Below are 14,713 nucleotides of genomic sequence, written 5' to 3' on the forward strand. Positions count from 1 at the left end.
TTGGCTCTTTTTTGAGCTTCATATTCTGTATGGTTCTTATATACATGTTTACTTAATATATTGGTATGTTTTCCCCCTGTTAATCTGTCTATTGTCAATTTATTTCAGTGGGTGAAGAGAAAATTCCCTTCACCCCCTACAGATACCACTAATGAATAAGAAAGTGAATGGGAAAAGCAAAGAAAGATCCTGACAGAATGGAATAAATTTTTTGCCCTTTACTGTATTCTTTGGGCTTGTATAAGCCCCTACAGAATAATTTGGAAATGTTTTAAGTAGTCAATGCTTCTAAAAAGCATCAAGATAAGAGCATTTCTTTTCTTTTTTCATTTTTTTCTTTTTTCTTTTGGTGGCACTGGGGATGGAATCCAGGGGCCTTCTACCTCAGGGCTACACTCCCAGACCTATTTTATATTTTATTTAGAAACAGGGTCTCTTAAGCCAGCTGAGGTTGGCTTCGAACCTGTGACATCCTCCTGACTCAGCCTCCCAAGCGTGGGGATTACAAGCATGCACCAACACGCCCAGCAAGATAAGAAAATTTCATCAGTGATTTCTTTCAAACTTTTAAGAGACAGGTCATTTCAATACTTTCCCAAATGTTTTGCAACAAAGAAAAATAAGAAAATGCTCCATCACTTTCTAAACCAAAGCCAATATAACATTGATATCAAAATTTGACAGAGAACATAAAAATTGAGCTACCTGTCAGTCTCACACATAAATATTTATAGAAAATATGTCATATAAGTACAATACACCAATAAAAGTATATTTAAAAAAGAAAATATACCACATAAATTATTGTTAAATCAAATATTAACACATAAATTATTGTTAAATCAAATATTAACAGTATAGAATAACACCTAACTTCACCAAGAGGGACTCATTCAAATCAAATTAGCAATATAGAACAACACATAACTGCACCAAAAGAGACTCACTCACTTCACGACAAGATAGTTTAATATTAAGAATCTATAAATCTAATTCTTTGAACTAACAAAAATATTGTGATAAGTAGTGAAAAAGAAAAAAATTCAACATCAATTCCTGATGATGTTTTGGGAAGAGGAAAAGAGCAATATATTTCATTTCTAAGATAAATTAATATTTTAGCCTTATCTCTATCTACGTGGGAATGTCAGTGCTTGTGCCTCAATTTCCCCCATATTTTAATTAAGGATAAAATATGTACTTTTTAGTATTTGAATAATTTGGTAATACATATGTAAACTGCTATCATTTAATAACTAACTTCCTGGACCTCTTAGCACCTTATTTGCTTACTAGTGTAATACTCATTAACACTATGTGGAGTATACTAAGAAAAATAATACTATCATTTCTCATTTTTCTGATTATATGTCTTTTTCATTTTCACCCTTGAATACAAATGTTTTTACTGCTGTACTGACTTGTGGTAAACAAAGCAACACTCCTGATCATTTACCCATCTGGACCTTCTCCATGCTAACTCCTAGACTCCTGAAAAGTGAGATTGTACTAATCAGCTTTGTTTGTTGCAATAGCCCAAGGTACTCAACCCTGTTTGAACCATTATAATCATTTGAAAAGCTTTCCCAGGTGATCCTATTGAATAGCTAGAATTGCAAACTGATATAGTAGTCATTTCTTTTCAAGTTACAAATACTTTTATTAGCTGCTGTGGTTTGCATAGACCCACCAAAATTCATGTTGAAAAATATTTTTATTGGTGCATTGTAGTCACACATCTTAATGGAGTACAAGATGATAGAGGCATACATGTACACATCACTCATTTAGCCCTTGCCCAATTCCTACTCCATTCCCTTTCCTTTCCTCCTTCTCATGTTTGGCTTAGTGATTGACATTGATTTGTGAATGTATGTCATGTACATTAGGAAAGTTTCCTCTCCCCTTCCCATCACCCTGAGTCAGGTCACCTTATTTGCTCATCTATTGTTTTTCCTTCTTTCTCTAGAGTTCCACTTATTACCCTTTTTCTCCCTAGCTTCTGCATATTAGAGAGAGCATTCACTTTTTTTTTTACTTTTTGTGACTAATTTCACTTAGCATAATGTTCTCCAGTTCCATCCAGTTCCATGCATATGACATAATTTTATTCATTATGGCCAAGTCATGTTGAAATGTAATAACCACTGTGAAGTATTTAAGGGTTATTGGTACAATAATAACTATATTTGGAGGTGGGATCTTTGGGAGGTAACTAAGGTTAAATGAAGCCATAAGGGTGGGTAGGGGCCTAACTCATTGGGCTTATGGCTTTATAAGAATTGTAGGAGATATATATCTCCACAAGTTTTTTTTTATCCCATTGAGATGTATGACTACAATGCACCAATAAAAATTTATTTTAAAAAATAGCAAAAAAAAAAAACAACCCTAAAGAAGTGTAGGAGAGACCTGGGCTAGCATGCTGTCTCACCATGATACCCTGCACCATGTCTGCAGTCTATAGATACTTCCTCCCACATCTGTCAAGAAGGCCCTTACCAGATATGGCTGCCAGATCTTGAACTTCCCAGTCTTTAGAACCATGATCTGAATAAAACTTTACTCAGTCTGGTGTCCAGATATACTAACAGAACATGGAACAATGCATTAGCTCCAGACAGATTGGTGTATATGTCATTTGATTCCAGAATCAGCTTTGATTCATTACTAAAAATTGATGTAATGATTCCATAAATACCCTAAAATATTATTCACTAGAATGAATGCATTCTTAGAAAGAAAGAGAACTTGTGCTGGGCGTTGGTGGTCACGCTTGTAATCTCTACATTTGGGAGGCAGAGACAGAAGGATCACGCAGGTTCGAAGCCAGCCCCGCTGGCTTAAGAGACCCTGTTTCCAAATTTAAAAAAAAGTATAAAAATAGGTCTGGGAGTGTAGCCCGGAGGTAGAAGGGCTTCCAGGAACTCCAGTACCACCGGAAAAAAAAAAGACAGAAAAAAAGAAAAACAGGAAAAAAAGAAAAAAAAAAGGAAAACAATCTATATTACTGTAAGTATTCACTGTTGTTGTTTCAGGTACTCCCAATGTGGATCCTTACTCCCCCTTCTGTAGCAGGTGTCTTATCTTTTGAATAATTTAAAGTGAATTGATAGCCGGGTGTGATGGCACACACTTGTAATCCCCACGCTTGGGAGGCTGAGACAGGAGGATCGCACAGGTTCAAAGCCAGCCTCAGCTACTTAGTGAGGTTCTCAGCAACTTAGTGAGACCGTGTTTCCAAATAAAATATAAAATAGGTCTGGGCGTATAGCTTGGAGGTAGAAAGCCTCTGGGTTCCACCCTCAGTACCACCAAAAAAAAAAAAAGTGAATTGATTTGTGACCTTGGTTACATCTGCATAATCCCTTCAATGTAGAGTAATCATAGGAGTAATATTCAATCATTCAAAGTATCTGCCTTAGGCAAGGGAGGGAATTATACAAGGTATGTATAACAGTAAGTAGGACTCTTCGGGCCATCTTAGAATTCTACCTATCACAGTGATTATTTGACTAATCTCTCTCTCCCACTAGCAAGGGTAAGGGCCATGTCTGTTTTGTAGAATGAACAAATAAATGAATGAATGAATGAATGAATGAATGAATAAACATGAAAGAACTAAGGAAAAATAGTTGTGGATACCAGGCATGGTGGTGGACATCTGTAATCCCAATACTTGAAAGGCTGAAACAAGAAAATCACAGAATCAAGGGCAGCCTCAGAAACTTAGCGAGATCCTGTTTCAAGAATAAAATATAAAAATGGCTGGGGGATGTAGCTGAATGTAAAATACCCATGGGGTCAATCTTCAGTAATAACAAAAAAATTAAAATAATTGTGGCTATATCTGTTTTTATTCACCACAAGTTTACCGTGATGTTCAAAAAGTTGAGGGAGCCCTTACAATGTCACAGAAAGCTGTGGGAAGCTATAAAACTTATACAGGGGCAAACAATATGATTGAAGCCCACTTCAGTGCTTGGCATGTTACCGAAAGACAACGAGAATTCTGCCTTGGTCCTCTGCTGACTTGAGCAGTTTTCTGTCACAGGGTTTTGACACACCCATCTCTAGCTCTCTAGAAGTACCTGGAAGCTAACACCTGGTGTTCAGAACACAGAGCACCATGTGATTTCAATTGTTTATGAAGAAAGACATCAAGGACATCCTGGGTGAGGAAAGGAGGAGGGGAGAAAGGGCATCTAAGGCCAACCCTAAGAACCTTCCTGGGCTCTTCTTTTCTCTCTTCTCTCTCTTCTCTCTCTTCTCTCTTCTCTCTTCTCTCTTCTCTCTTCTCTCTCTCTCTCTCTCATTTTGCTAGGGTATATGACATGTCCTAGTTTCTCTCTGGTCCAAACTGTACATCACTCTATTGTCATTCACCAGCCCCATTTCTTTCCCAGTTACTTAGCTTCTGCTCTGTGCCAGTATCCAGAATGAATCTACTTAGTATTTTTGTAACATATTTATTGAGATATAATTCCTGTACCATATGATTCTCCCAAAGTACTGAGTTCCCAAAAAGTTAGTATATTCCAGAATCCCACAACCATCACCACTATTCCATAATTTTCATCATCCCCCAAAACAAAACCCTGTCCTATTTTCCAGTCATGTCCCTTTACCTCTCCACCACTTCCACTAAGTTATGGCTAAGGTGGGATCCCTCTCTCAGAGTTTCTCTCAGCTACTGCCAGATCTTTTGGTCTAGGGAGGGAGTTCAGAAGGCAAAGGTTGAAGTCCTGGTTGTGCTTCTAGTAAGCTGTGTGATAGTGTGGACTTCCTTTCTGGGTCTGGATTTTCTTAAATGTAAAGTTGGAGAGCATTAGAAGAAACTTTGCCATTCTTGTATTTTAGCTAAAAACTATTGCTTTAAGCAAGTAACATTTCAGTCCAACAATACAACATTCTTATTGCCTCCATTTTGCCTTGGTTTTGTTCACCTTGGTTGCAATGTCTTCCACTCCTTTAGAGCCAAAACCATCTGGACCTTCTCCAGGAAGTGTCTTGTGGCTCCTTCTTTTATGTATACTCCTATGGCAACTCGACTAGACAACTGGGACCTTCCTTATACACAGGAAATCTCTGCTTCTGTGGATGGCTAGATAATGGAACTCCACAATGCCAGTCTCTTTCTCTACCCAGTGATTTGTCTTACTGTTTTTGTAATTCTTTCCTGTTTGACATTTTGCAAAATATTGCAGTACTTCAGAATGTGGGTTGGGGATAGGCAGTAAAGAGGTGGGACCAACATGGTTTGGGTACTTATCATATGACCAGTCCAGGCTAAGGATTTGACATGTTGCATAGTATTGGTGGCACCAAACAGCGATTTGGGAAGGATCAGGTTACTTAGCCATGCCAGTAAACAACACAAACAAGATGAAAACCCATCTGTGTCTGAAACCTGTGTCTGTGGTTTTAGTCACTATAGTCTGATGGCTCTCTCTAAGGTAGGAGACACCAGAGAGGTTGTAGTCTAATACAGTCCAAATTTCTCTTGCAAATAAAGGGTATCTGAATTATGACAAAAACTCATGACAAAAAATCTACCTGTAGGCCAGGCGTGGTGGCGCACGCTTGTAATCCCGCGCTTGGGAGGCAGAGACAGGAGGATTGCGCAGGTTCGAAGCCAGCCGCGCGCGCTGGTTTAGGAGACCCTGTTTCCAAAATGAAAATGTAAAAATAGGTCTGGGAGTGTAGCCCGGAGGTAGAAGGGCTTCCAGGAACCCCAGTACCACCAAAAAAAAAAAAAAATAAAATAAAATAAAAAAAAATCTACCTGTAAAGTCCTACCACCACACTCAGTGTTATGCTGAGCATCCAGCAGGTACTCAGCTCCTGATCACAGAAGCTTTGAGTGATCTATCAAGATACTTAGATATAAAGGTGAGTTTGCGGAAGGGTGTGATTGCTCCCTGAATCTCAGTGAAAAATACCTCAGAGGCCAAAGTTCAGTTACAAATTTATTTTCAATTAACCAGAGATTTATTTCAAATTGCTCTTAAGCTCATATTAGCACTTTTGCAGAGCGCTCTACATTTGAGAATGCCTTACCAACCAATGCCTGATAACGCTTTGGTTATCTGATGAGAAATGTGATAAGCGTTCATTGTGGGAACTTTAAAATGCAGAAAAATATAAAGGAAACAAAAAGCACCACAGCCCAGAGATAATCACTGATAACATTTTGGAGTATTTCCTTCTAGGCCCACCAGCTTGCATGCTCTGTCAATAAAAAAAATCAATATATATGTTATGCATCACTGAAATCATATTAAGTATATAACTTTAGATCTTCTCTTTCTTTTTTAGGGGGATACTGGAGATTTCACCTAGAGGCATTCTACCTCTGAGCTACACCCCCAGACCTTTTTTGTGGTACTAGAGATTGCACTCACAGGCATTCTACCTTCAAGCTATACCTTCAGCACGATTTTATTTCTGATTTGGAACAGGGTCTCACTAGGTTGATGAGATTTTAACTACCTGCTGAGGCTGTCCTCAAATCTGTGATCCTCCTGTCTCAGTCTCCCAAGTAATGGGATTATAGGTATGTGCCACCACTTCTGGCTCACCCTTAGCCCTTTTTATTTTTTATTTTGAAACTGGTTCTCATTAAGTTTCAGAGGGCCTCAATAAGTTGCTGCGGCTGGCTTCAAATCTGGGATCCTCCTGTTTCAGCCTCCAAAGTACTGGGATTACAGGCATATGCCACTGTGCCTGGATATAACTTTATATATTCTTTATCTTTGATCATATTCTTTGCTTTATTGCTCGGTATTTTTCTATTTTTTCCAAATTTCTCATTTTTGGGAATTGATTTTATAAACAAATAAGTTAATTTTAGTGCTCTCAGAAGCACTTTCTGTAGTCATCAAATACAGAAAATCAATAGACAAATGAAAAGTTATTCAAAGCAACAGAGGGTAGCATAGTACTTTACAAGGGTTGTGGCGGAAGCCAGGGAATTCTCCTCCACTCCTGTGGCACGTAATGGTGTAGCACCAAGCACTAGCATTTACTAGTCTCTTTTTTTAAATTTTTTATTGGTGCACTGTATTCATACATCATAGTGGGATACAAACTTTTGTAGACATACATGCACACATCGCCCAGTCAGCCCCCACATGATCCCCACCCCATTTTCTCCCCATCACTCCCTCCCATGCTTGGCTTAGTGGTTGACATCTAGTATTATAGCAATTTATCCAAACTTAAAAATGATAATCTCACATAACAGTTTCATTTGTCTGATACCAAGCTTTTGATGACTTAAAGATAACATTTCAATATTTCTTTTTACTATCTTTCTTACCAGAGAATATTTTTTATATTTTTTTTGGTGAAACTATCATATATTTATATATTTATTTTTCAGAAAAAAAATCTATCCTAATATGGAATATGGACTCTAGATACCCACAACGATCTTGAAAAAGAACAAAGCTAGAAGATATATATTTTCTGATTTCAAACCATATAAAGCTACAATAATTGAAACAGTGTAGTACTGTTCTAAAGGCAGATATATAAACCATTGGAGTTAAATACAAGCCTAGAGCTAAACTCTTCCCTATATTGTCAAGTTATTTTTGACAAGGTTTCCACGAACATTTGGTGGTGGAAATAATAATCTTTTAACTAAATATTGTTGAAAAATAATAATTACATGGAAAAGAAAAAAATTGGACCCTTACCTAATCCCATATACAAATATTAACTCAAAATAGATAAAAGACCTAAATATAAATCTTAAGACTATAAACTTTTAGGAGAAAATCTGGGTCATAAAACCTCACAACATTGAAATTGGCAGTGATTTCTTGGATATGATTTCAATGGCACAGGCAACAGAAGAGTATACAAACTCCCTAAAAAATAAAAAAAAATATATTGTATATCCAAAGACAATGTAAACAGAGTTAACAGTTACTAATAGAATTGGATAAAATATTTCCAAATGCTATATCTGAAGGTATATTAATATTCCAACTAGAAATCCTAAAAATTAACAATAAAGGCAAACAATACAATTTAGAGATAGGTAAGAGACTAACATAAATAATGAATCTCCACAGATAACCAATCTTAGTTGTCTGTTGGATGGAAAATCTTATTTCTCTGGTTCTGGTGTGTGTTACCTATTTCTTCTTTGTAGTTAATCTCTGAGTATTTTCTCTAGTGCTGGTTTTGAAGACATAAATTCCTTCAGTTTCTGTTTGTCATGGAAGCTTCTTATTTCTCCATCTAATTTGATAGAAAGTTTTGCTGGGTAGGAAATTTTTGGCTGGAAGTTGTTTTCTTTCAGAGTTTGGAATATGTTACTCCAAGCCCTTCTGGCTCTCATGACTTGGTTTGGGAAGTCTGGAGTGATTCTAATTGGTTTGCCTCTGAATGTCACTTGGCCCTTTGTTTTTGTTGCTTTTAAGATTCTCTGCTTGGCTTCCACATTGGTCATTTTGACAATTATGTGGCGTGGGGATCCTCTTCTCCGATCCTGTCTAAAGGGAGTTCTATAAGTTTCCTGGACCTGTGTATCAACCTCTTGCTCTATGTTTGGAAAATTTTCTGCTATTACTTCCTTGAAGATATTGTTGATCCCTTTGGTTTCACTTTCTTTTCCCTCCTCTATTCCAATTATTCTTAGGTTAGCTCTCTTAAAATGGGCCCATATTTCTTCAATGTCAGATTCCTGCTGTCGGATATTTTTTTCTAGATTAGAAACTATGCATTCATTTTTGGAATGATCATCTTCTAAGAGCGAGATTCTGTTCTCCATGTGGTCTAATCGGTTGTTTGTACTTTGAATTGAGGCCTTTACTTCATTAATTGCATCCTTTATCTCTTTTTGGCTCTCTCTGAGTTCTTTTCGAAGCACCTCTATTATTTCTACAGTTATTTTCCTGATTTGATCTTCTAGAAATCTCTGATTTTCTGTTTTATCGGGTTCTGATGTTGTGGGGTTGTGGGCATTAATTGCTCAAGTATTATTCCTCTTTCTCATGATTTCAGAAGTTTGTGCCTTCTCTGGGTTCTTCCCTTGGGTCACTATGACTTCACTTAAGGTGCTCTGGATCTCGAGTCTGTAGTATCTCAGACCCCACTACTCCTTTACTGGGTTGTATCTCAGAGTCTCCGACCCAGAGAGTCGATAGAGGCTGCTTTAGACTGTGGGGGGTGCCAGGTTGCACGTTCTCCTATGGTGTGATATCTCTGCCACCTCCCCTCCCCCACTGGGTCAAGTCCCAGGGAGTACAGTACTGGGATTTCTCCTCTGTGGCCCGCAATTTGACTCACTGTTCTTGAGTACGCAGATGCAGCCATACTGGACTTGGTGAATTCTCTGCTGCTGCCGCCGGTGGCAATATGGCGCTGCTGCCACGCCCTCGGCCGTCAGGCTGGCGTATTTCTTCTTGGTTTTGATTTCCACTCTGAATCCCTGCAGCGTGTGCTGAGCTCAGCCACTGGGAGCTTTACATGTTCCTTTGCTGAGAAATCCCGCCTGGCTGTTCCGCAGCGGCTCACCTCGGCTTGCTGTAGCCGTCCGGTGCAATTGCCGCTGCCGCCGGCAGTATGGCACTGCTGCTGTGTCCTCGGGCGTGAGGCCGGTGTATCTCCTCTGTGGCTCTGATCTCTGTTCTCAGTCTGCTTTTTCTCTGGAGCCTGGTGATTTTTTTCTTTCTTTGGTGATGGTGTTTTCTGGCTATGAAAGGCGCTGATTTTGTGGTAATGGAGATTGGTTGTTAGCGGGGCTCTTAAGCCCCGCTTTTCTCGGTCGCCATGTTCCCGGAAGTCCTACCAGTCTCTTGTCTGCACAAATAATTTATGAGTAGCAGAAGAAGCATGAGATAGTAAGCTTCTTTGATATCTTCACTCCCTATTTTTATCTTTTGTTTTCTTTTTATGTTTCTGGTGTTGGGGATTGAACCCAGTCCATTCTCCCTCTGAGCTAAACCTCCCAGCCTTATTTTATTTTTTTAATTTGAAACATGGTCTTGCTAGGTTGTTGAGTCATGCAACATTGATGAGGCTGGACTTAAATCTCAGCCTCCTGTCTCAGGCCTTCTGTCTTAGCCTCACAAGTATTGGGTTACAGGTATGCACCACCTTGCCCAGCTTCACTCCATATTTTTCAATTAATAATCACAAAATGGTTTCAAATGTACTTTTTATCTTTTATTGATGCACTATAGTCTCATATAATGTGGATCATATTGACAGTGGCATATATTCACACAGTACTTGATGCCTCTCCTCCCCCTGGTTCCCCTTTTGCCTCCCTCCCAATACTGAGTGTTCATGTTAACTATGGTATATTCACATGTAGACATATATTTGAATGTAGCTTTTCTATTAATTAACCTCAGACTTCTTTCTCCCCTACCCCTCATTCCTTTCTGGCTTTCCTGAGGTTTACCCTCCATTATCTGGAGTCCCTCTGGTATCCCTAATACTTCCTAGCTTGGGTGTATTAGGGAAAACATATGTCTCTTCTCTTTCTGTGCTTGGCTAATCTCACTTAACATAATGTTCTCCAGGCCTTTCCATTTTCTTGCAAATGACATGATTTTGTTCTTCTTTATTGCCTAGTAGAATTCCAGTATATGTATTTCTCAAAATTTTGCAATCCATTCATTTGTTGATGGACACCTAGGTTGGTTCCATATTTTGGCTACTGTGAATCGTGCTGCTATGAACTTGAGTATGCATATGTTACTGTGGTTCTCTGATTTCAATCCCTTTGGAAAGATACCCAGGGGATACTACCTATGTGTAGGCTTTGTACTTTTGAGATATTTTCATCAAGGTGCTAACTAGCTCCCATAAAATATTTTTAATGAATATAGGAATTCATTTGATGACCTGTGAGACTAGAGCAAACTCTAAGTGGCAAACCATAAGCACAAAGGTTATCTTCTTTCCCAGGAAGTAGAGGTGCCCTTTGGTACCCAGCATATTCTTTTCCTCTCTTCCCTATTTCGGGCTAATTTGTACTGAGCTGAAAGCATATATTGTTCCTCATCCTTGAGGTTCAGCTCTCCGAGAACTTGGCCTGGCTCTTGTAAAATTGAGTTGGGTTGCACAGATGCCTTGATATAAAGGAAGAGAAGGGAAGAAGGCTGACAGCTCTTGTTCTGGGGTGACTCAAAGTTTCTTTGGGTCTAGTCACTGAGAACTAAGGGTCAAGGTGATCATATCTCATAGGCAAGCTTTTTAGGATGGCTAATTGCTAACCCCACTGAGATTCTCAGTTTCTGGAAAATTGGGTTAGGCTAGGGGAAAAATCCACTCATACTCAATATGGAGACCTAATTTTACAATAACTGCACAGAAACTTCCCTTTTACTTTAAAGTTCTGAAAAAGTGTACAAGTAAGTTGTGATTAGCAAAAACAGAAAGAAGGGAATATAACTTCTCAGAAATCTTCCTAACATAACCATTGTTGTCATATTTCTTTCTAAACTTTTTCATATAATTTTCCATGCTTATAATTATAGAATCTATGTAATATTTGTATTTTGTTTTCTTCTGGTAATCTTTCTCAATAAGCATTTTCATATGTTGCTCTATATTTTATAACTACTTTTTTGGTTACACATCTTTTAATTATAAAATCTTCATGGTGTCTGCCTCAGTACATTTTTATTGGTTCATTGTAGTCATACATCTTAATGGAGTACAAGATGGTAGAGGCATACATGCACACATCACTAATAACCACCATTTTATTAATTAATTAATTAATTTATTTATTCATTATTTGTTTATTTATTTATTTTTGTAGAACTGGGGATGGAGCCCAGGGGCATTCTACCTCTGAGCTCCAACCCCAGTTCTATTTTTTAATCTTTATTTTGAAACAGGGTCTCACTGAGTTGCAAAGGGTGCACTAAGTATCTGAGGCTGTCCGCAAACTGAGATCCTTCTGTCTCAGCCTCCAAATGCTGAGATTACAAGCATGTGCCATTAAGAATGGCTACTGAGAACCACTATTTTAAAAGACAACATAGTGGTTCTGTTTTTTAAAGATGTCGTGTCACTGTGAGATTGTGATTTATCTCCTATTTCTCTGAAATAGGCACAGAATTAAGAGGTTCAAGACAAGATTTTTCCCTCAAAAGGGGCTTACTCTTTTGGGGGGAAATGGTCATTTCTTCAAAGAACCTAAGTTGGACCCTTAAACATGAGCAGCATCAAGTTCAGATGCAATGGGGTGCCTATGTGTGCAACTGCACAAATCATTTTTAGTGACACAAATCTACCACCCTCAAACCCAGATTTTTGTATTGGTTCCCGTATGACCTACTCTTAACTCAAGAGGTAGTTGGGGCTGGGCATGGTGGTACACACCTGTAATCCTAGTACTTGGGAGGCTGAGGTAGGAGGATCACAGATTCGAGGACAGCCTCAGGAATTTATCAAGACACTGCTTCAAAATTTAAGAATAAAAATTAAAAAGGGTTGGGAGTGTAGCTCAAAGGTAGAATGCTCCTAAGTCCAATCTTCAGTATTACAAAAGAAAAATGTTTTGGTGATCTTATATGTATGGAACAGTACCACATTCCTTTACTCTGTTTGCTTTAATGGATAGTGTCTCTTTTGAGTTTATGCCTCATCCTCATGAAAACTGAGTGAGAAGCTCCTAGCACTTTGGAGAGCATCAAAACCTAAGGTGAAAAGTAGAATCTTTCTGACACCAAGTGGCTCAGTTGATGGAGGTGTCATGCAGAGTCTAATGTACTTGTAAGATTTGTTGCATTTTATCAGAGTACTGAAAACCTCCAACCCTAAGTTTTACTTAGAGATCAGTAAATGCTCAGAATTTTTTATGGTTACATTGTAGTCATACATCTTAATGGGGTACAAGATGGTAGAGGCATATATGCACATTTCACTCACTTAGCCCTTCTCTAAATCCCACCCCATTCTCCCCCCTTCCTTCTCATGTTTGGCTTAGTGATTTAAAATATATTATTTGAGCCGGGTGTGGTGGCGCACGCTTGTAATCCTAGCATTTGGGAGGCTGAGACTGGAGGATCGTGGTTTGCGGACAGCCTCAGCTACTAAGTGAGGCCCTCTGCAACTCAGTGAGACTCGGTTTCAAATTAAAAAATTAAAAAAATAGGCCAGAGGGTGTAGCTCGGAGGTCGAATGCCCCTGGGTTCCATCCTCAGACCCGAAAAAAATTATTTGTCTTTGTTGATTTGCACAAGTAATACCAATCTAAATCATTTGCATAATAAATCTTTTATTAGTAGGTACTCTCTTTAGTAGCCAAGATTTCATGAAGAAAGCACATTCTTAGCTGGGCATGGTGGCGCATGCTTATAATCCTAGCATTCAGGAGGCTGAGACTGGAGGATCGCAGTTCACAGCCAGCGTCAGCTACTTAGTGAGGCCCTCTGCAACTCAGTGAGACCCTGTTTCAAAATAAAGAATCAAAAATAGGGCAGGGTGGCATACCTCAGAGGTCAAATGTCCCTGGGTTCCATCCCCAGACCTGAAAAAAAAAAAGAAAAAGAAAAAGAAAGAAAGAAAAGAAAAGAAAACACATTCTTGATTGAAAAGAATCTTCCTAGCTGTCTACCAAAGTTGAGGAAATAAAACTACCAGCACCAATCTCAACACCAGTCTCAAGTGAAAAGAGCCATTTGAAGATTTGGTGGCTTTAGGTCTAGTAGTAGCTATTATCACTTCTAAACAGGGTTCTACTCCCGGAGCCAACACTCAGCTTTGTTAAAAATAACTTTCCTAACTCCACAATATATTTCTGTATAGAGGCCAAGAATATATGTGTTTGTGAGATTATTAGTGACTTTGATCAATAGGATCACAATTGGTTGAAACAAACAGCTTTTTCTAAGGAACCAACCCAGGCACAAGAATGTGAAAAACAAAATCTCTGCCTTGAATTATAGAAAGATAGTAAAATATGCTAATATGGAAGAGCTCAGGAAAGTATCCTTCAATGCCAGCTTCTGGGCAGTTTCTTGATAAAGGATACAGATTTTTTCACACCTTTGCAAAAAAAAAAACATATTCCCATCTGAACGACTTGTTTTCCTCAATTAAATATTTAAGTAGTTTTGTACACAGCTATTAGTTTTCCTCTAATTGTTCTGACTGAAGTAGAGACTGACTTTGTGGTTGGAAATTTTGTAACATTACCAAGAAAGCTCATTCTCTACCAGGACTCTTCTTGAACTCCTGTTCACAAATCCAAGGAAAGATCTTCAGCCACCCCTTTTCTGAGATTTTTTTGTTTGTTTTTTCTTGTTTTGGTCAAAAGAAGTAGTTCAAGGAAAATTTTAATGAGGCTACCTGCTGATCATTTGTGTTCACGAGGGACAAACAAGTTCTGGAAAATTAAAAGTTAGGCAATATCAGAAGTTTATATTTAGCTAGTAGTTTCAAAATTATTCCTCACCAAACTTTTATTTTTGCTTTTCTCCTTGCTGTGGGTCATCCTTTGCTGGAAGTGGAAAGATAGTTTTTATAGCTAGAAAGCACTTGACATCACCAGCTGCAGTAAAGATGAAAATAGAAACAGAGAGTAACAAGAAGCCCAGGCAAGAAAGTGATTTTATTTTTTTTTAAATGATGGAAATAGGGCAGACTGAATAATAGAACACAGGCTCATAAAGTTGAAAGAGATCTTAGAGAAATGGGGCATGTCCAAATGCAGATTCCAAGTCTCCAACAAGGA

Source organism: Muscardinus avellanarius (assembly GCF_963383645.1).
Source record: "Muscardinus avellanarius genome assembly, chromosome: X".
Lineage (NCBI taxonomy): Eukaryota > Metazoa > Chordata > Mammalia > Rodentia > Gliridae > Muscardinus > Muscardinus avellanarius.